General features: G+C 43.3%; 1 protein-coding gene across 1 annotated transcript in view; it reads left to right on the top strand.

The window, feature by feature from the left end:
* RELL1 (RELT like 1) overlaps positions 1-20,268 on the top strand; it is a 62,848-nt gene that overhangs the window by 10,098 nt on the left and 32,482 nt on the right. The gene's annotated exons all lie outside the window — the stretch shown is intronic.

Below are 20,268 nucleotides of genomic sequence, written 5' to 3' on the forward strand. Positions count from 1 at the left end.
ATGTATAAAGAACCCATACATAAAATGTCACGTGATAGAGTTAAAACCAACCAGACAAACAAAAAATCCTTTTCAATATCGGCAACATCCTTCCTCCCCCGTGCTTATATACAGACATAACATGCTTTTGTGACATTCCTGTAAGGGGTGGAAGCTTGAAGAATTCACGGGGCTTTCCGTCTCACGATATAACTCGGCAATGCTAATTTTCAAACGTTCTAACAGCTTTTCATAGCTGGAAGTCTCCAACACAATCGTGTGAATCATCTACGTGATAAAAACAGCAGCCTGGGATTTCCTGGCATCGGTAAACTGGCAGATGGCTCATGAACAGGCATTCCTTCATTTTTCTTCGCATATGTGTGCTGTATGCATGTGGAGCCTTAATTCCTTTGCAGCTTCCTCAATTCTTTCCAACCTCCTCCTCCTCCTCCTCCATTAAAGGCAAAACACAAAAGAAGCGTGGCTAAAAACGAGAGGCATTGAAGATCGCTGGAAGCTAGGTGATAGAGCCAGCAAGCGGGGTTCCGAGGGAAAAGTCTATTTCATACGCAGGATTGCCAAGTTAGTGCCTTAATATAGCCTTTGCAGGTGAAACAGGTAGATATTCCCTACAAGCAGCGTGCGATTCATGAAAAAACAAAGGACCTTATTTGAGATACTATTACGTATTGTGTAGGTATGTAAAATTAAAAAAACAACAAAACAAGCTTGGTTTCTGCCCTCCGCAAACTTGTGATTCAGAAGGGAAAGATAAGCTCTGAATACAAATCATTGTAGAATAATGGAGAATGAGTTTGGTACAATCCAAGAACTACAAAATGCTGTATGGGATCCCAGAAGAGGGACTTGCCTTCCGATAGGAGAGGTGGAAGGGACTTCAACATGCCTGAAAGCCTGGCGTTGTAAGAGGACCCTAAAGGAGTGGAGGGGCTTGCTGGCCAGCACAAGGAACAGCCTGTGCGAAGGTGTAGAGGCAGGGCAGGAGAAGTCAGTGCAGACCCGGTATGAACGGAGGGTTCCTCAGTGAAAATTGCAGAGGGGAGGCTGAGGTGAGGCTATGGAGCTCCAGAAACTATGCACTTTATTGTGTAGGCAGTGGGGGCCAAGGCTGGGTGGAGTGGAGGATGGGGGACCGGAAGGGGGGCCCCCAGGCACTGGGATGTGATGGCAGAGCCCCAGAGGCTGAGCTCAGTAAGTCCTGAGTTTGAGACATGGCCCCAGTACCTCAGCAAAGCGCTGATATTGCTGTTCCTTCTTGTTTCTAAGTTGCTGCTTTGGAGAGACAGAGAGAGAGACAGAGACAGAGAGATAGGGGGAGGGGAGGGCCAAGGGATGGGGGACAGGGCTGAGGAGACTGTTCTTATGCATCTCAGAATTGTTCGGCATATAAAATGAATAACGTAGTTCTTGGTCAGTGATAGAAATACGACACATAGTGTGTAGGTTTAATTAATACCTATGACATCCAGAGAGAAACAATTTTTCAAAGTTTAAGGAGTGCTGGGAAACCGGAATCATGAAGTAAGGGCAGCGTGCAGTCTTGATGGTGTAAGGGGCCGGGAAAAGTTCATTAACCGTGAAAGCTAGCTACTTGTGTATTTGTGTTCTGTTACAGTAAATCCTCTGACATTGTACAAATCAGCTTGACTCCTGAATTCTTAATCGTTAAGCATTTATTCTCAGAAGAATGTTGTGCATTTCTGTTTCTTTCCCCCTATTGTTGGTCAGGTTCTCATTGTTTTCTCTTCCCTTGAGGTCGGGCGGGGGGTGGGGTGGGGGCGCGTGTTGGCCATCAGTGTATAGAGCAGTGTCTTTAAATAAAACCTGCAGATCAGCACTGGGGTGATTTCGAAAACGCTGCTTGGCTAAGGGCTTCATCTTGTCATTTCTGGCAAGTCCGTTTTCTTCTGTCCCTTGGTTTTTTTACAACAACGTGACCAAATTGACTTAGGGAGAGGGAAATAATCTGCTTGAAAGTACTAGTATACATTAGGCACCTACATGTTAAGGAAATGGTAGTTTCTAGACAATGGATGTGGTGTGACTTAGTTCCTGGGTGGGAGTGGGAAGGGGGAAGACAAAGAGAAAGAGAATTCTTTTGCTTCAACCATATGATAAAATAGTTGATATTTTCTATGCTGTTCAGTGCTGTATCTTGATAATAGAAATGAGCAAAGACTCTAGACTTTGAGTCAGTGTGGAATAATAAAACATACTTGTCCCTGGTTCCTGGCACAGAACTCCTAAAACCCTTGGGATTTTTTGAGCGCTAGGAGTGTCTTTTGTTATTCATGATGAGCCCTTTATTATACCTGAGTTTAGGCTAATGGATGACTCTTGGGCCCCTTGATAGCTTCCGGATGAGGGCTGTTTGCCAGAGGAATCAACAACAGGATTCCAGGGTTGGAACTTTCAGTCCCATCCTTTGATTTCTGGGAAGGAAGAGGCACTGGTGATTGAATTAATCCATGGCCAGTGACTTAATCATGCCTATATGAGAAACTTCCATAAAAACTTGGAATTTAGGGATGTGCTGGGAGGGTGGTATGTCCAGAGAAATCACGGAAGCGCCGCACACAGCCCCCGCCCCTCATACTTTGCCCTTCTGTGTCTCTTTCATTTGGCTGTTCCTGAGTCATATCCTTTATAATCAAACTGTAATCCTAAGTGTTAAGAGTTTTCCTGAGTTCTGTGAGTTATTCTAGAAAATTGGCGAACCTGAGGAAGATCACGGAAATCCCTGAATTTGTCATTGGTTAGCCTGGGGACACCATTTGCAGCTGGTGGCTGAAGTGGGGGCAGGCTTGTGGGACTGAGCCCTTCAACCTGTGGGCTTGGGACTAGCTCCAGTGGTTGGAATCAGAACTGAACTGAATTGTAGGGCACCCAGTTGGTGATGGAGAATTGGTTGTTGGAAAATGAAACAGTCAAGTCTTTCCTGTTTGGAAAAACCAACTCATGATATTAAAACATTATGCTTGGAGGACTCTCTTTGAAATTATGGTGGTTTACTATTTAGATAAGGACTCAGAAGGCATTTAAAGAAATATAGGGGGGAAGAAAAGACATTATCAGGCCAGTGCCTTATTGTTTACGTACTTACATTGTGTTTTATAGTGTAATAAAGTAGAAGTTATACCACGGTGTGGTTTTCTTTGACCCTTTTGTCCTGTGGTGTAACTCAAAGATTTCATAGCATTGTCTCTGCCTCCAGTCAGTGGAAATATCTAGTATATAAATATTGGGGATTGCACTTACAAGTAGTTTCCTTACTCACGGATTTCCAGAATTATGGTTTACCTCTACAGCATTAATATTACTATTAATTAATTACTTTTAATTAATTTAATAATTAAAATTACTGTTATGATTATGAAATCACCAACATTTGACTATTTTTGACCTATAGTGACAATAGTTCCATGTGGTTCAAACTAATAGTAATGAAGGTTTCTTACTGATTTTTATCTATAGTTTTAAAAAAACAACTGTAGTGATTACCGTCAAGCCATTTTAGAAAATTCAAGGAGTAGAAAAAGGTACTTCCCATGTTCCACAGACAAAAGATACAAAGCACTAAAAAGAAAATTAAAATAACTTACAGTCTTACCACACAGAGGTAACTAGTGTAAACATTTTGATGTCTTTTTTTGCAATAAACCTGGGATCATGTTAGCTCAAAATCCTGCTTTTATTTATTTTTTTCACTTAATGTTTTCATTTACAATTGATATAACTTTAGACAAAGGGATATGGCAGATCTGGTCCCTTCACACGATTGTTTCTATTGTTTTAAAAGTCAAAGGGAAGTTTAGGATTTCTGAGTAATCAACAATTACAACAGTGTTAAATGTGGATCAGCATGGCTTTTTGATTTTGCTTTTTATAAATGATAGCGGGAATTTTTTTTGAATTTAGTACTTGACACCAAAAAAAGAAAAAAATAGGTCAGATTGACTTAGAGAATATAAATAACTTAAATGCATTTTCCTTCCCAGTGATTGGCTCACTAGGAAAAACCATTCTGTCATTCTAGATTTATTATTGAATTAGATGAGTTAATGATTACCCATAGATTTTCTACTTAAGACTCTAACTCAGCTAGAGATGAGCTATGGGTAATCCCATTTTGTGGAACTTTACTTAATATCAGAACTGTTAACTCACACGTCAGAGGCCGTAGAGCTGAAGAGTATGGTGTTCTGGAGCTCTGCTGCCTCAACTAAAATCTTAGGTGAACTACTTGCCAGCTGTGTGACCTGATGCAAGTTACTTGACCTCTCTGTGCTCTACTTTTCATATCTGCAAAATGGAGCGGAAACAAATAGCACCCTTCATAGGGTGATTGTAAGGGTTAAATGAGTTCATCCCTGTCACGTACTCGGAATGGTATTTATACAAAGTATGCACAAATACGTGACTGTTATTAATAGTACTTTTCCCTGGGTCTAAGCCTTGGGGCTGGTTTTCAGAGTTCTTGTTTGAGTTTTGTGCTAGTGACCTTCACATGGTGTCTTGCCCTTAAACTCAGCTTCTCTGTGTCTTAGGGTTTTCCTGATTACTTCTGTTTACTCTTTCCCTCCTTTGCCTTTTTGCAAAGTGATGGAATTTTGTCTCCTCGCCTCCCCTTGGCTTTGGTCTTTCTCTCGCGGCACTCCGCACTCGGGCAGGCTTCACTTGGGAGGACTTCAACCGGGTCGCGACCTTGGTGCTCCACATTCACTCATCGTGGCTTCCCGGTTCCCGTGTTCCCAGGAGGCCAGCCATGTGCCTGTCTTTCAGGAACCCCGGCTGCCCAAGTGTGACTAATGGGAAAATCCTGTGTTGAGGACTTTTTGTAGCTTTCTGTTGAATCATGCCCCTCTTCCTGTTCCTGGAAGGAAGGGAAGCGCGGGGCCCGCGTGGGGGTTCCGGGGGGGGGGCGGTGCGGGAGTGGCCGCGCCCCGCGGTGCTGCGTCGGAACCCCCGTGGTGACAGGTGCCCCTCACCTGCGGGCTTTATGCAGTGATTCAGTTCCCCACATGTAACACGGCCTCCTCCAGTGCGGCTTCTGGGGTTCGCGCCTTTTCCTACGAGTCGGTTTCATGTCCCCCGCTGACTGAGCGTGGCAGCGATAAAAAACTAACATTCATTGGGCACTTACTCTGTGCTAGGCAGGTGGGTAAACCCGAGTTCATCTCATTTAATGCTTAGAAACGATTCTCTTATTATCTGCATTTTAGGGATGAGGAAACTGAGGCACAGGGACGTGAATTGACTTACCTGGGGTCACAGAGAGCTAAGAAGCAAGTTGAACGCAGTGCAGCTGAGAACAAGCTGGTTCCTGCTTTTGCTTCTTTCTTTCTAGGGAGCAGCTTTGCCACAGACCTCGGTTCAGATCCTGGCCGTTCCCCAGATGAGTGACCTTGACTTCAATATTTCGTTCTTTCATGTCCCCATTTCTAAGATGGGTTTGGTCATAACACCTATCTCAGAATCATGACAATTAAAGAAAAAAGATAATGGGGGTAAAGACGCCTGGCACATAATAAGCTCTCAGTAAATGTCCGCTGCTGTTAGCAGTTGGGGAGAGAGTGGATGACCACAGGAGAATCGATCTGTCTGCCTTGCTCCCTCTGCCGGCTTTCCTCCTTGAAGCCCTTGCTTAGCTCCGCCCTGGCTCGGCAACACCTTGTTGTTTTCCCCCCCCCGTGGTTAGTTTGTGTTGTCTTCTGCTTGCCGGGTGGAAACTACTTGGCTGAACTCCGACCCTGGCAGGGGCGGTTGTACCCGAAACCAGGGACCTAGATCCTGGCGGCCTGGTCCTCTATGCCAGCTCCCTCGCTGGAACGCGCTGGGGGAGTCAGTGATTCCTAAGGGACCCCCTTCCCTCACCCTCGCTTTTGCTGTTTCTGCTGGAAACAGGCCAGCTGGGCTTGTCCTCTTCCTATTTGGTGGTTTCGTCCACACACTTGCCATTAGCTTTCCCCCATAGTTTAAATAATTTCTAACCTCTCCCTGCTTGGCCTCTTGGGGAGGAATGTACACGAACTGATCTGTTAGGAATCGCAACCTTGTGAAAAGTGGGCAGTGGCTTTGGTAAGGGTATGTAAACGCCTCTCCTAATTTATTGTCCCTTTACGGATCTAGCAATTTGGAATGTAATGGAGTCCCATGAAAATCTAGTTGAGGGCCAATTCCCCAAGCTGGGTTTAGGAATGTGCTATTTGCGGCCTTCTTTTGAATCTTTGCTAATGGCAACCTTCTGTTGATTTCGATGAGCACAGGGGCTTGCTGGTATATTAACATCTTTCAGAAAGCTTACCCAACAAGTGTGGAAAGCTACAGGCTATATCAGTTGTCCAGCTCTGAAAATAATCTATTTCTGTTTTTTAAAAACTGTCGGTATTTGGCAAATGGGTGTGTAAGTACACTGGACATTCTGTCCTACAAATAGCATCTTGACCAAACTGCTGATGATCAAGTTACAGGCAAACTGGACACTCAATTACCCGGGAGCCCTTCTGGAAGGGGAGAGAGTCTGCTTTCCCAGTTTCACAGGTTCCATGTAGCAAGTAGTTAAGGGGCTCGGCCCCGTGTTCCAGAACTGTGAGAGGGATGAGGAGGTGCAAAAACAGGACACCCTCCCCTCCACTTGGGGAGACAAGTGTGTTTGACTTAAACCGGGCTTTTTCTGTGAGCTCTTTTTTTTTTTTTTTTACCGTTTTATTTATGTATTTGAGAGAGAGAGAGAGGGAGAGCATGAGCAGGCGGAGGGGCAGAGGGAGAGGGAGAAGCAGACTCCCCACTGAGCAGGAAGCCAGACATGGGGCTCGATCCCAGCAACCTTGAGATCACGATCTGAGCCGAAGGCAGACGCTTACCCAACTGAGCCCCCCAGGCGCCCCTTCTTGTGAGTTCTGTGTCACGTTTGGGTTTCCTAACTTGGATCGCCGTTGTATGTCCCAGTGATGTGTCTTGGAGTGAAGGGCGCAGGGAAGGTGTCAGCAAGTGTGAGTCGTGGTTCTTCTGTCTGGCTCATTTTTCTGCCTCTACCCAGTGATGTCATGTTAGGCCACTGATTTACTTGCAAAATGAGGATCTCATCCATCCTCTTGGCTATCCCCTTGGGATTAGAGGTTTCCATAAAATAATGAATGTAAAAGCTTCAAATGTCATTTGGGTAGGAACTTTTATATCTTGTATGTTGTCTCTGGCTAATGTATATGATCGAAGATTTTCCTCCTCCTGAGTCCCTTGCTTTCTGTCCCTTCCTCCCTCCCTTCTGTTTCTGAAAGACTTGTAGATGCCATGTAACTGACACGGTTAGTACATATTAGGTTTGTGTCAACTATGGAATTGCTTCTAAGTACAATACTTAGTAATAATGTGAAAACATACCTCTGTGAACAAGATGGTTTTCAACATTTCCTTTCCCCTTCGTAGTTTATGGAAGGGCAAAACAGCATTATACTTGAGAGTGATCTTTTGCTTTTGCAGTGAAAAATTAATATTGGGTAATTTTACGCTGCTGAGATCTTTTTTAAAAAATGAATTTATTACAAATTTCATCTTGCTCTAGCTGGTTTTAATCATTTTTCGTGAAGAAGATTTTTACATTAAAAAAATGCATGCAGATTTCAATATTTATCATGCATAATAGGGTCATTTGGAGAGAGGCAGTCTTTTTAGGGTTTAAGGGCATTATAGGGGGTGGATGTGGACCTGGGCTCCAGCCCAGCTCTGTGATCAGCTGCTGATGGTTGAACCTACCTGTTTACTGTGAGGTCTGTGTCTCTAGATAAAACTGAAGGCCACCATCACTCTTCCAGGCCCCGTGAGACAGCAGCTAAGAGTGTGGGGCCCAGGGGGTCCACCTTACAGATGTTGTGAAAATGAAATGACTTTGTCCAGGAAGCGTCCAGAACAGTGTGTGGCGTGCTGCAAACACTCAGTAAATGCTGCCATTATGATTATTTTAATGTAGCAACTCATTCTTCAAAATATACCACCTGTCACAAAGAATCTAAAGTGAAGATTAGATTTCTGAAGTTTTGTTGCTTTAAGGTCACTTCAAACAAACGACTTTTTAAAAAATTCCATTACTTTCTTGTTTGGATATACTTTACAGTTTGAAAGGTGCAGAAGGGGAAAATAAAAGTGTCTCTCACTCCTCTTCTCCAGCCATCCAGCCCCTCCCCAGAAGACCGACAGTGCTGTCAGTAGCCAAAGACTTAAATTTTTAAAAAATCCCCACGCTGGTGACACTGGAAATAGTGAAAGATGGAGGAGAGGCAGAGGAATGGGGAGACAGAAAAAGAGGAAGAGGGGGGTTCAGCTGGGGTCTGAACTGCAGAGCCCTGAACTGTGAGCATCGCCCTTGCTTACACCCCTCTCTGAGGACCCCAAGAGGTACCCTGCAGCTCGGGGTCCACTGGGGGCTCTTCCACCTTCCCTGCCTTGGAGCTGTGGTTGGTGGCCTCCTGGCCTGTGTCCTGAGGCGGATACTGGCAAGTTGACCTTGTTCCAGTCTGGGGTGCGGCCAGGTCAGATGAGCCTTCTGTTGTCTTCTGAATGCAGACCATTGTCTCAAGGACTCTGGAAGGTTCAGGAGTCATCCAGAAGTTGAGATCCTTGGTTTCTCTAAACAGTGGGATTCTAAAGTTAATTAATCCTCTCTCAAGGAGCAGCTGTGGGGTTGTGGCTGTTGTCTGTGTTCAATCTTCTGACGCCCCTGGGGAATTGTGTTTGGTCTGGGAGTTCTGTAGCCTTTAGAAATAACTTACAAATGGTGAATCCAACACAACTGTGGAGAATGCTAGGGACTTTCTCTGACTCTGCAAAGTTAGTTTTCCCCTTCTAGTTTCAGCTGAAACCTACGATGCTAAATATATACAGTACCCATCATTATTTTTAAGTATCTTTGTTTCTTTATATTGACTTTCCCCTAGTTTCAGTTCTTTGTTCTGGTAGCTACCTGGGGTTCAGGAGTGATTCCGTTTCGCCCCTCAACCTCCAAGAATGTTTATTCCCTTTTTATCCAGCCAAATTCAGTTTTTCTTTCGAAATCTAACGTAAAGTCCCTTTTCTTCCTGGATCACACTAATTACTTCCCTTCCCACACCTGTGGTACATATACAAAGAAACTGAAGCTGAAGGACGGGTTGTGCTCCAAACATTCCTTTTGAGTGATTGGGTTGGAAATTCAAATGCATTTTCTCATTAAAAATAATAATTAGGCTCCCACAAAGGCTATTTAAAAAATGATAAAATGGGACTTGGTGAACTTTTAATATAAAAGTTGAAGGAATCATAAAGTGGGTCCCTGTATACTGACCACTTAGATTCAACGTTTTGCCAGACCCGCTTGCTCACCCTATCTGCCTGGCTGTCCATCTGTCTACCTACTTCCTTGCTGGCCTGTTTGAAATCAAGTTGTCGACAAGGTTACATTTCTCCCTAAACACCTCCATCGTGCCTCTTGTGGGATTAAGGACTTCCTTCTGCATAAGCACAATGCCATCACTATACCTAAGAAAATAGACAGTAGCATCTCTAGTACTGCCTTAACCCAGTTTCCTCAGTTGTCCTCAAAATACACTTTATGGCCGCTTTGCAATTTTTATTATTGATTAAAATCTTGAGCTAGCCTCCAGTCAGGGTTTACAGGTAGTACTTGGTTATTTTAGTTTCTAACAAAAGCTAACAGTCAAGTACTGGGCAAGGGAAGAAACTTTCTTGGCCCCCGGCAGTATTCTGAAATCTTCAGCCGCTGGTCCCTCCCCGTCTCCCTCTCTCACAATTGGTGCCTGTCTCCAGATCTGGGGGTGCTCCCGCTGCCCGGAGCCCTCCATTTTGCCATCCCCGGGGTATAGCTGATTTCACACGGGGATTAGCAGAAATGTCAGGGACAGCTGCATTTTTCAAGGGACCTGTTAGCCGAAGGTGTCTGTAAATCAGGGATTCCTTCCTGGGCATTGCTCATGTAGGCACGTTTTGCTGGGGGAAGCCATCTAGGCCTCTGTCTGTTCCCCGAGTGGTCTTTGGTGTCCAGAATGAGTTCTGGCCTCCAGTATCATGGGGCACTTGGACAAAATAATGGTAACCGAGTGACTGTATGCCCTGGGAGGGATTTTGTGTCATGGGTGGCTAGACTAGATCCTATCTGGATGTCCCCTCCCCTCCTGGTCACAGTTTCGGAGGCGGGTGGGGAGGGCTGTAGCAGCTGTTTATCTGGGGGTTGTTCAGAAGTTGGCAGGGACCAGAAGTTTCATGACAAAGTTTAGCACTTCTTTATATACGGACTTCCATTGTCTTCCCGGTTCCATATAAGCTCATTTGTTCTCCCCATACATTTTAAGCTTTTTTATTTTTTATTTATTTATTTACTTATTTAAAGATTTTTATTTATCTGGCAGAGAGAGACACAGCGAGGGAGGGAACACAAACAGGGGGAGTGGGAGAGGGAGAAGCAGGCTTCCCGCGGAGCAGGAAGATTTTATTTATATATTTATATATATGCGGGGCTCGATCCCAGGACCCTGGGACCATAACCTGAGCCGAAGGCAGACGCCCAACGACTGAGCCACCCAGGCGCCCCATTTTAAGCTTTTTAAAACTTGTCTGCGTGAATGCTGTGTCGGGGATAGTCTTAAAAGCTCTGTGACTTGGGTTCTCTCTGTAAGAGAAGTCATTTGGGGACGATTGAGTTTTGTAGAATTTGTTTTGCATTTGCCCCTTATATTGGTGTATGTAATTGATTTAAAATGCATTTAAACAATTAACTTCATAAAGGAGGTTGTTTTGCAGAAGCTCGGAGATCCATCCTGCTCAAGTGGTACTGGGAGGCCATGTGTGGGCTGCTCATGCCTGGTTTTCATGCAGGCTCTCACCAGTTTTTAACTGTGCCTTTGGGCAGGTGACATACCCTCCCTGACCCCGTGGTTCCTCTTCTCTAAAAGGATAGTACCCACCTCCTAGTGTTGTGACCATCTCAAACCCTCAGGGCCCACGGCTGAAACTCTACCTATGTGATTTCCCCCTTTAGAGGTCTAATGAAATACATTAATGTTTATGCAGCAAGCAGACTCACTGGAATAGAGTTTGTAAATAGCCTCATGTCAGCTCAGAACAGGTTTTGCCACCAATGAGTTTGTCAGATTTGGTTTTGCTGTGAAATGAATTATAAAAGCTTTTTGGATTTTACCTTGTGGAGCCAAGAGGGTGGGCGGGCTTGTGTTTTGATCACGAGTCACACGTTGCGGATGGGGCTGGGGAAGGCTGGGAATGTTGCGAGCAAAGTGAGGTCCACAGAGGTACAGTGACTTGTTCAAATCGCAGAGGTGGCCAGTGGCAAAACTGAATAAAGAAAAATCCTTTTAGGGAAATGTCCATCTATTGATCTCAGTAATCCAGACCAAAAATAGATTGCTCTTGGGCACTGTGATTTGAGTCTTCGCTAAAAACAAAATAGAGTATGTGTATGTGTTTGTTGAGAAGCAGTTTTCCAACCAAGCTTGGTGTGGGTTATCTGTACACTAGCCAAGTGCCTTTTCCATCACAGAGTTGTCGGGTCATCCTGCTGAGAAACCCTAGATTCTGAGAACGCATACCCTTTCCTGATAAAAGGGGAAGGCTAGCTATCAGAACCATAAAAATGTTCCTTGGTTGGAATGAAGCTGCTTAGGAGAGGTCCCAAGGACCTTCTTAATTGTTGTCTCTAGTTATTAGCTCAGTCTTCCCCATTGTCTAGCAACCTCGAGCTGTGCCCACTGGGTTTGAGGAATGCCATATCTAGGCTATTCCTTCTCAGCTCCTGTGACCACTGAGGTCAGTTGGAAATACAAGTATTATTTGGAAACAAGCTAAAAAAAACTGCTTTTGATTTTGGGGGATGACCTGGAGCCATTCCTCAGACCTTTTCCTCAGTTCCTTGCCGTGTACAAGCTTTTTTTTTTTAATACCACGTCTTCTTTTGTGACGTTCTTAATGGGATCTGGGCAAAACACAATACAGTTGAGTGGGTCCTCAAAATGCAGTGAATTAACCAAACCTGACCAGGTCTAGGAAAAACCCAAAGGAGTTTGATAAATGCTGGCTTTTGTTGAACATTTTTTACTTGTAATATTGTAGAAGAGAATCACATTTGTCAGTGAGAGCCAAGAACTTCCTGCTCTGCTGGCTCTTGCTATGTGCAGGGCAAACTTGAGATGAGGCTATGGGCTTATTTTTGGAATAGGCTGAGTGGACCTGGGGTTGTGGCCTCCGTTGGGTGAACTGTGATGTTGGCAGTGGGGAGGGAGGTCAGCGATGGGGGCCAAAAGGCAATTTTGTAGTTGTTCATGCCGTAAGCTGCTTTGGAGTCTGGTGTTGAGCATGAAACCTATCCTCCTTCCTGTCATGCTCATTGGAAACCATAAGTTTGGAAGTTTGGGGAGCCTTGACTCTAAGTTGTGAAATATGAGAGCAAACCAGCATTTTGCATTTTAATAGAAAATCTCTAAATGGTGACATATTGTTGAAAGAGAACAAATTAAAATACACCTTACGCAGGCATTTGTAGTTGGATGGTGCCCAGTTAGAGGCCCAGTTTTACATGTGCAGAGACCCAGGCTTCCAGAAGGTAAGAGGCAACAATATAAACACAGGCAGGAGCCAGGCTGTCTGGTTTGAATCCAGCCACTGGCACAGAGGAGCAGTGTGACCTTGGGAAGGCCACTCTACCTTCCTGTGTCTTCTTTCCCCATCTGTAATGTAAGGATAGACCTCTAACTATGTCTTAGGTTTATTGTGAAGACTCAATGCTTAGCTCAGTGCTGGCTCATAAGTGCTCCGTAAATGTACTGGTTATTGTTGTTAGTGGTAATAGAGACACAAACTACTCTGAGCCACACTTCCATCTCTTCTGGAACACCATGTCACCCAAAACCATTCCCTTCCTTACCATGGCTCTGTCCGCTTTGCGTTCTGACTCTGCTTGCTGGTCCCTTACTGTGCTGGGCTTTCCATCTTGTATGGACTTCTCCGCATGGGTTACCCCAGCTGGAGAATTGGGGTGCGCCTCTGGGCTGTGCCCTGGATGCCTGTGCACAGTCCTTTCCCTGCCCTCTCCCATCCCCTCAATCTCTCCGCCAGGCCTCCCTGTCTCCACGGGCTGCTCTTCTTCCCGGCTGCCCGCCCCCGCCCAACTGGTCTCAACAGATGTCATCTCTTCTTATTTATTGTGAGAGAAAATGGAGGATGCCGTGCACCTTGCTCCCTCAACTTCCTTCATCCCACTAGTAAGGGCTCTAACTCACAGCCTGGCTGCTTCAGGAAGAACTGGGTGTTTTTGTTTTTGTTTTTGTTTCTGTTTTTTCTGTTCCAGTGTTTAATCTGTCTTCATATGGAAATCTCCTCAAGGCCATCACTCCTTATTCTCTCTCAGTCTCTCCCTTTTGCTCCTTCCGTCTATATATACATTGGTTGCTGGCACTTAAAAGCAAAACAAAACTCCAAACAGAAATGTCTTCCTCTCATCCTTTTTTTTTTGCTCCTACTGGGCTTCCAGAAAGAGTAAACCGAGCCCAGTCTCTGTTCTTCAATCCAGGGAATCTAGTCTTACCTTCCGGGCTAACTGAAAAACTGTGCTGTCCAAGGCCATGAAGATCTCCCGTAGATTGTTTTTCCTTCCTACTTAATTTATTTTTTCATTGTATGTAGTATTTGTTTATTTTGGGATTTTTAAGTTTACTTCAAGAAAGTACAGAAGAACAGGGAGTAAAGTACAACAAGGAGAAAGTTAAAAAAATTCCAGTGGCTTCCTAAATTAGAAACTAATGGTTTCCCATGAGTTCTTCTTTGTTGCCTGATTTGTTTGAGTGCTTCTCGATTCTTTTTCTAAAGAGTCCCCTTAGGTTGTTTGTGTCTTGTTTCTTTTTTTAAATTGTGTTAAGAACATTTAACATGAGATCAACCCTGTAAACAAAATTTTAAGTTCAGGATACAGTATTGTAGACAGCAGGCGCCATGTCATAAAGCATGATGGAAAGGTTACACCCGTTGAATGGCAGCTACCCATTTTCCCCTCCCTTCACTCCTGGTAACCGCCATTCGACTCCGTTTCTATAAATTTGACTATTTTAGATGGCTCATAGAGTGGAATCATGCAGTATTTGTCCTTCTGTGACTGGCTTTTCTCACGTAACATAATGTCCTCCGGGTTCATCTATATTGTCACCTATGGCAGGATTTCCTTTTTTTAAAGCCGAATGGGATTCGATTGTATGTATAGACCGTGTTTACTTTATCTATTCAGCCACCAGTGAACATTTAGGTTGTTTCCAAATCTTGGCTATTGTAAAAAATTCTGCAGTGAACATGGGAGGCAGATAACTCTTTAAGATCCTGATTTCAGTCCTTTTGGATAAATAGGCTAACTGGGACTGCTGGGTCATAGGGTGGTAGTTCTATTTTTAACTTTGTGAGGAACCACCATATTGTTTTACATAGTGGCTGCACCATTTTCCATTTCCTTCCTATTTTAATTGCTCTCTTGCAGCATCTGACCTAGCTGACTGCTCATTCCTTCTGGAAACTCTGTCCCTCTGTGTTCTAGAGGAGAACCCTGGCTTCTCTTCCTTGGCCTCCTCATGGAGTAGATCCAGTTGCTCAATGGATATTTCCATCTGGTTATTCCCTCCCCCCCACCCCTTACCTCTATCTCCACGTGTTCAAAACTGAACTCATGATATTGTCGTTCCATGCCAAGTATATTAGTTTGCTAGGGCTGCTGTAAGAAACTACCACAAACCGGGTGGCTTAATCAAGAGAAGTTTATTGTTTCACAGTCTGGAGGCTAGGATTCCTAGGTCAAGATCGGCAGGGTTGCTTCCTTTTGGGGGCTGTGAAGAATCTTATTTCAGGCCTCTCTCCTAGTTGGTGGTGGCTTGCTGGCAATCTTTGGCCTTTAGAAGCATCATCCCTTCTCTGCCTTTATCTTCACATGGTGTTTTCCCTTTGCGCTTGTCTGCCTCCACATTTCCCCTTTTATAAGGACAGCAGTCCACTCAAATGGCCTCATTTTAATTTGATTACCTTTGTAAAGACCGTGTGTTCTGAGGTACTTGGGGTACTTCAATGTATGAATTGGGAGGGAGGTAAAATTCAACACCAGGCAAATTTCCTTTTTTTTTTAAGTTATTTCCCATCTCGATGAATGGCGTCAGTGTCCACCGTGTTACTCAAGCAGAAACTTGAGCATCATCCTTATCAAGTCACTTGCCCTTATATGAACTTGGGCTTCAGAGCTCGTAGAACTTGGAAGCAAAATTTTGGAACAGGAACCTTCGTAGCAACATAGATTTTCAAAGGGGTCTGTGATTCCCAAATGGCTGACAATCTCTGCTTTATATTTTTCCACCACCTTGGTATAAAAGTAATACAAATGAATTTTAGAAAATTACAGGTAAGTATAAAAATAAAATTGAAAATTATCCTCTTACCTGGAATCACTTAATATTTTGGTCATTGCTTTGTACATTTTATGCCTTCATGCATTTTTTTTTTTTAAGTAGTTGGACCATACTTAGTATGTAAGTTGTTGAATCAAGCTTTTCTCTCTTTTTTAAAGATTTTATTTTTTATTTTATTTTATTTTAAAGACGATTTGTTTATTTGATAGAGAGAGAGAGAGAGCACAAGCAGGGGGAGCAACAGAGAGAGAGGGAAAAGCAGGCTCCCCACTGAGCAGGGAGCCCGATGCAGGGTCTCAATTCCAGGACCCTGGGATCATGACCTGAGCTGAAGGCAGACACTTAACCGACTGAGCCACCCAGGTGCCCCTATTTATTCATTTTAGAGAGAGAGAATGGGGGGAGGAAGAGGGAAAGAATCCCAGGCAGACTCTGTGCTGAGAGTGGAGCCCAATGTGGGACTCGATTTCAGGACCCTGAGATCATGACCTGAGCCGAAATCAAGAGCTGGATGCTTAACTGACTGAGCCACCCAGGTACCCCCGAATTAAGCTTTTTAAATTCAACATTGTATCTTAAGTGTTTTCTCATGTCTTCACAAAATCTTTATAATTTTAAATGATGAATATTATTCCATCAAATGGGTAGACAGTGATTGACTTAGATATTTTATTATTCCACTGTCAAACATTCAGGTTTTTGCCATTTTTTTGACTTAAAAATAATGCAGCAACAACCTTTGCTATGAATTTGGACTCAAATATTTTGTTTATAATTCAGGTATGATTCAGCTGGAGGTGAAGGAGAGAGATGGCCAGTGTCTCTAAACAAGTTATTAGTGTAAATTGAAGGAAAACTAAATTTACCTAAGTTGACAAATGTTTTAAGGCATTATTTGTGAACAGTTCCTTTGTGATTTCAGAGTTATTTTTATTGAATTCCTGTGGTAGGTCACGGTAGATTCTCTAGTCAACTGCCTTACAGCGGTTCTTTGTAGTCTATAACAGGGCTGTCTGTTAGAACTTTTGGGACTGATGAAAATGTTCTTTTTCTGACTTGTCCAATATGGTAGCAGTTAGCCACATGTGACTGATGAGTGCTTGAAATGTGATTAATGCAACTGAGAAACTGAATTCTTAATTTTATCTCATTTTAGTTGACTTAAATTTGAATAGCTACTTGTGGCTAGTGGCTACTGTACTGGATAGTACAGTTCTATCAAGATGGTGACTAAACACTTTTACATTGCTTATCTCTTCCTAAACATTCTTCTAAGTGCTTTATATACTAGTATATTTAATCCTCACAATGATTCCATGAGGTACTCTTCTAGTTATTATTGGTGTATAACAAATCAACTCATTTTGCTTAGGAATCTCCAGCTCGGGCAGGGTTCATCAGAAACAGCTCATGTTTGCTCCGTGCGGCATTAGCTGGGACTATAGAATCTACGTCTAGGATGGCTCATTTACATAGTTGGCAAGTTGATGACTGTTACTGGTTTCTTTCCTTGGGGAAGCTTGGGCTTCCTCACAGCATGGTGACTGCATTCCAAAAACAAGTGCCCCAAGAGACAGGAGGTAGAAAGCTGTCAGTTTCTTAGGGCCTGGGGCTTAGAAACTGACAAAGCAACGCTCCAACCTATTCTCTTGGTCAGGCAGAGCACAGAGGATATATTCAAGGGAAGGAGATAGAGACTTTCTATTGGAGCGGGATCAAAGAATTTGGGGCCGTGTTTTAAAATCATCATAGAAAGGTACAATCATTTGATTTTATTTCATAATGAGGAAGCTGAGGACAGAACAGTTAAGTAACTTGCCCAAGGTGATGTGTCTAGTAGTGGCCAAGCTGTTCTTTGTGCCAGGCAGTCTGACCTTGTAACCTCAGTGCCATATGGCATCTCTCTGTAATTCATGTTCCCTAATTTAGATTCATATCTTCTTCAGTTTTTCCATAGTACAGTAATTACGAGATTAAGTGACTGCTACCTCTTTGTAAATCACACTCTAAATATGTAGTGTTTGCAAGGGTTTGCTACATGTCAAATTAATGAAGACACATTCTCAACCACCTGATTCAGGAGGCGGTGTGGCTCCAATTCCGAGCCCCTCTGCTTTCCTCCCTGTTCCTAGTGCCCCCCAAAGAGAATTGGTTATCACCTCCAGATTGAAACAGACCTGATTCTGCGTAAAACTCTCTCAGTCTTGGAGGTTGTCTGCTTCACCTATTCCTGTTGTATGGAATACGTGGTATTAAAAAGGAATTAATAAATAAGACTTACTTAGAATTGTAAAAGGCATTAAAGAAATGTTTCTGGTTTTTACTAAAAGGCTGGCAGTAAATCCTAAGTTAGATGATCTATTTGCATATGCTTAGGGAAGTGTGTGTGTGTGTGTGTGAGTGCGCGCGTGCGAGCATGTGTGTATGTGTACTTCCATTTATTTGTCCATTCATTTAATTAATATATTGATTCCTGGAAGATAAATCAGAAAAAAGTATAGGTTATCCCCAATTCTAGAGATTGTCTGATAAAATAATGCAACCTTGTACAAACTTAAGAAACCAGCAGTTTCCTTTCCTGTTCAAAGGTAATGGGTATTTCCATGTGAAAGATCGATAGCCCTTTGCTGTATGGCCTCTGGTTTGCAAATTGGGCTTCTGTTTGATACCGTTTGCTGCAGTGATGAAATGTGGTTATTTCACACCTGCTATTTGTCCCCTACAATCATTGCCACACAGATCCTTTTTTTATCAAAATACTCTGAGAGAGCTTATAATTAAACATACCCAGTTTTCTGGTTTCTGGATTTCTTCAGCAACATTATGAAACTCCCTGATGTAGAGAAAGAACTTTATTTCATCACTTCAGAATCTGAGTATTACAAATAAAAACACTTCATTTCTTTTTTTTTAAATTTTTTTTATTAACATACAATGTATTATTTGTTTCATGGGTACAGGTCTGTGATTCATCAGTCTTACACAATTCACAGCGCTCACCATAGCACATACCCTCCCCAATATCCAGTCACCCCATCCCTCCCACCCCCCTCCACTCCAGCAACCCTCAGTTTGTTTCCTGAGATTAAAAATCTCTTATGGTTTGTCTCCTTCTCTGGTTTCATCTTGTTTCATTTTTCCCTCCCTTCCCCTATGATCCTCTGTCTTGTTTCTCAAATTCCTCATATCAGTGAGATCATATGATACTTGTCTTTCTCTGATTGACGTATTTCGCTTAGCATAATACCCTCTAGTTCCATCCATGTCATTGCAAATGGCAAAGTTTCATTTTTTGATGGCTGCATAATATTCCATTGTGTGTGTGTGTGTGTGTGTGTGTGTGTGTGTGTGTGTGTGTGTGTGTATACCACATCTTCTTTATCCATTCATCTGTTGATGGACATCTAGGCTCTTTCCTAGATGGACATTGCTGCTATAAACATTGGGGTGCATGTGCCCCTTTGGATCACTACATTTGTATTTTTGGGGTAAATACCCAGTAGTGCAATTGCTGGGTTGTAGGGTAGTTCTATTTTCAACTTTTGAAGAACCTCCATACTGTTTTCCAGAGTGGCTGCACCAGCTTGCATTCCCACCAACAGTGTAGGAGGGTTCCCCTTTCTCCACATTCTCGCCAACATCTGTCGTTTCCTGACGTTAATTTTAGCCATTCTGACTGGTGTGAGGTGGTATCTCATTGAGGTTTTGTTTTGTATTTCCTGATGCTGAGTGATGTTGAGCATTTTTTTCATGTGTCTGCTGGCCATTTGGATGTCTTCTTTGGAAAAATGTCTGTTCATGTCTTCTGCCCATTTCTTGATTGGATTATTTGTTCTTTGGGTGTTGAGTTTGGTAAGTTCTTTATAATAGATTTTGGATACTAGCCCTTTATCTGATGTCATTTGCAAATATCTTCTCCCATTCTGTCGGTTGTCTTTTGGTTTTGTTGACTGTTTCCTTTGCTATGCAAAAGCTTTTTATCTTGATGAAGTCCCAATAGTTCATTTTTGCCCTTGCTTCCCCTTGCCTTTGGCAATGTTTCTAGGAAGAAGTTGCTGCGGCTGAGGTCGAAGAGGTTGCTGCCTGTGTTCTCCTCAAGGATTTTGATGGATTCCTGTCTCACATTGAGGTCTTTCATCCATTTTGAGTTTATTTTTGTGTGTGGTGTAAGGAAATGGTCCAGTTTCGTTCTTCTGCATGTGGCTGTCCAATTTTCCCAACACCATTTGTTGAAGAGACTGTCTTTTTTCCATTGGACATTCTTTCCTGCTTTGTCGAAGATTAGTTGACCATAGAGTTGAGGGTCCATTTCTGGGCCCTCTATTCTGTTCCATTGATCTGTGTGTCTGTTTTTGTGCCAGTACCATACTGTCTTGATGGTTATAGCTTTGTAATAGAGTTTGAAGAAGGACACTTCATTTCAATTAAATCTCACATTTTTCTTTACTCCCCATCCTACCTGACCCCCTCCTTTATTTGATAATTCTCTTCTCATTTTGTGTCTGTGAACTGGTACTTTGCTGTTTTTCTACCTAGTTGGCTCTTTCTCTGTTATTTTCGTTGACCACATCTCATGACGCCTGCGCCCGGCTTTCCGCTGCTCACCCTCCTTCCTAGAGGAGATGCGGGTCCCTGTGTGCAGGGACCTCTCGGGAGCCTATGCGTGACACCCCGGCAGGCCTGGATCTGGTAATAGCCCATGGGATACTTTGACATGTCCACAAGTAAAGTTCTCCGTTCCTTTAAAAGATGCCCCTTTCCTAGCTGCCCTATTTTTGAAGTCATAAAATAGGTCCTCACTGTTCTTTTTTCTTCTGTTGTCCCATGTACACCT

Source organism: Eumetopias jubatus, unplaced genomic scaffold (genome assembly GCF_037043125.1).
Source record: "Eumetopias jubatus isolate StellerSeaLion01/CBP00866 unplaced genomic scaffold, mEumJub1_p1.0 scaffold_2, whole genome shotgun sequence".
NCBI lineage: Eukaryota > Metazoa > Chordata > Mammalia > Carnivora > Otariidae > Eumetopias > Eumetopias jubatus.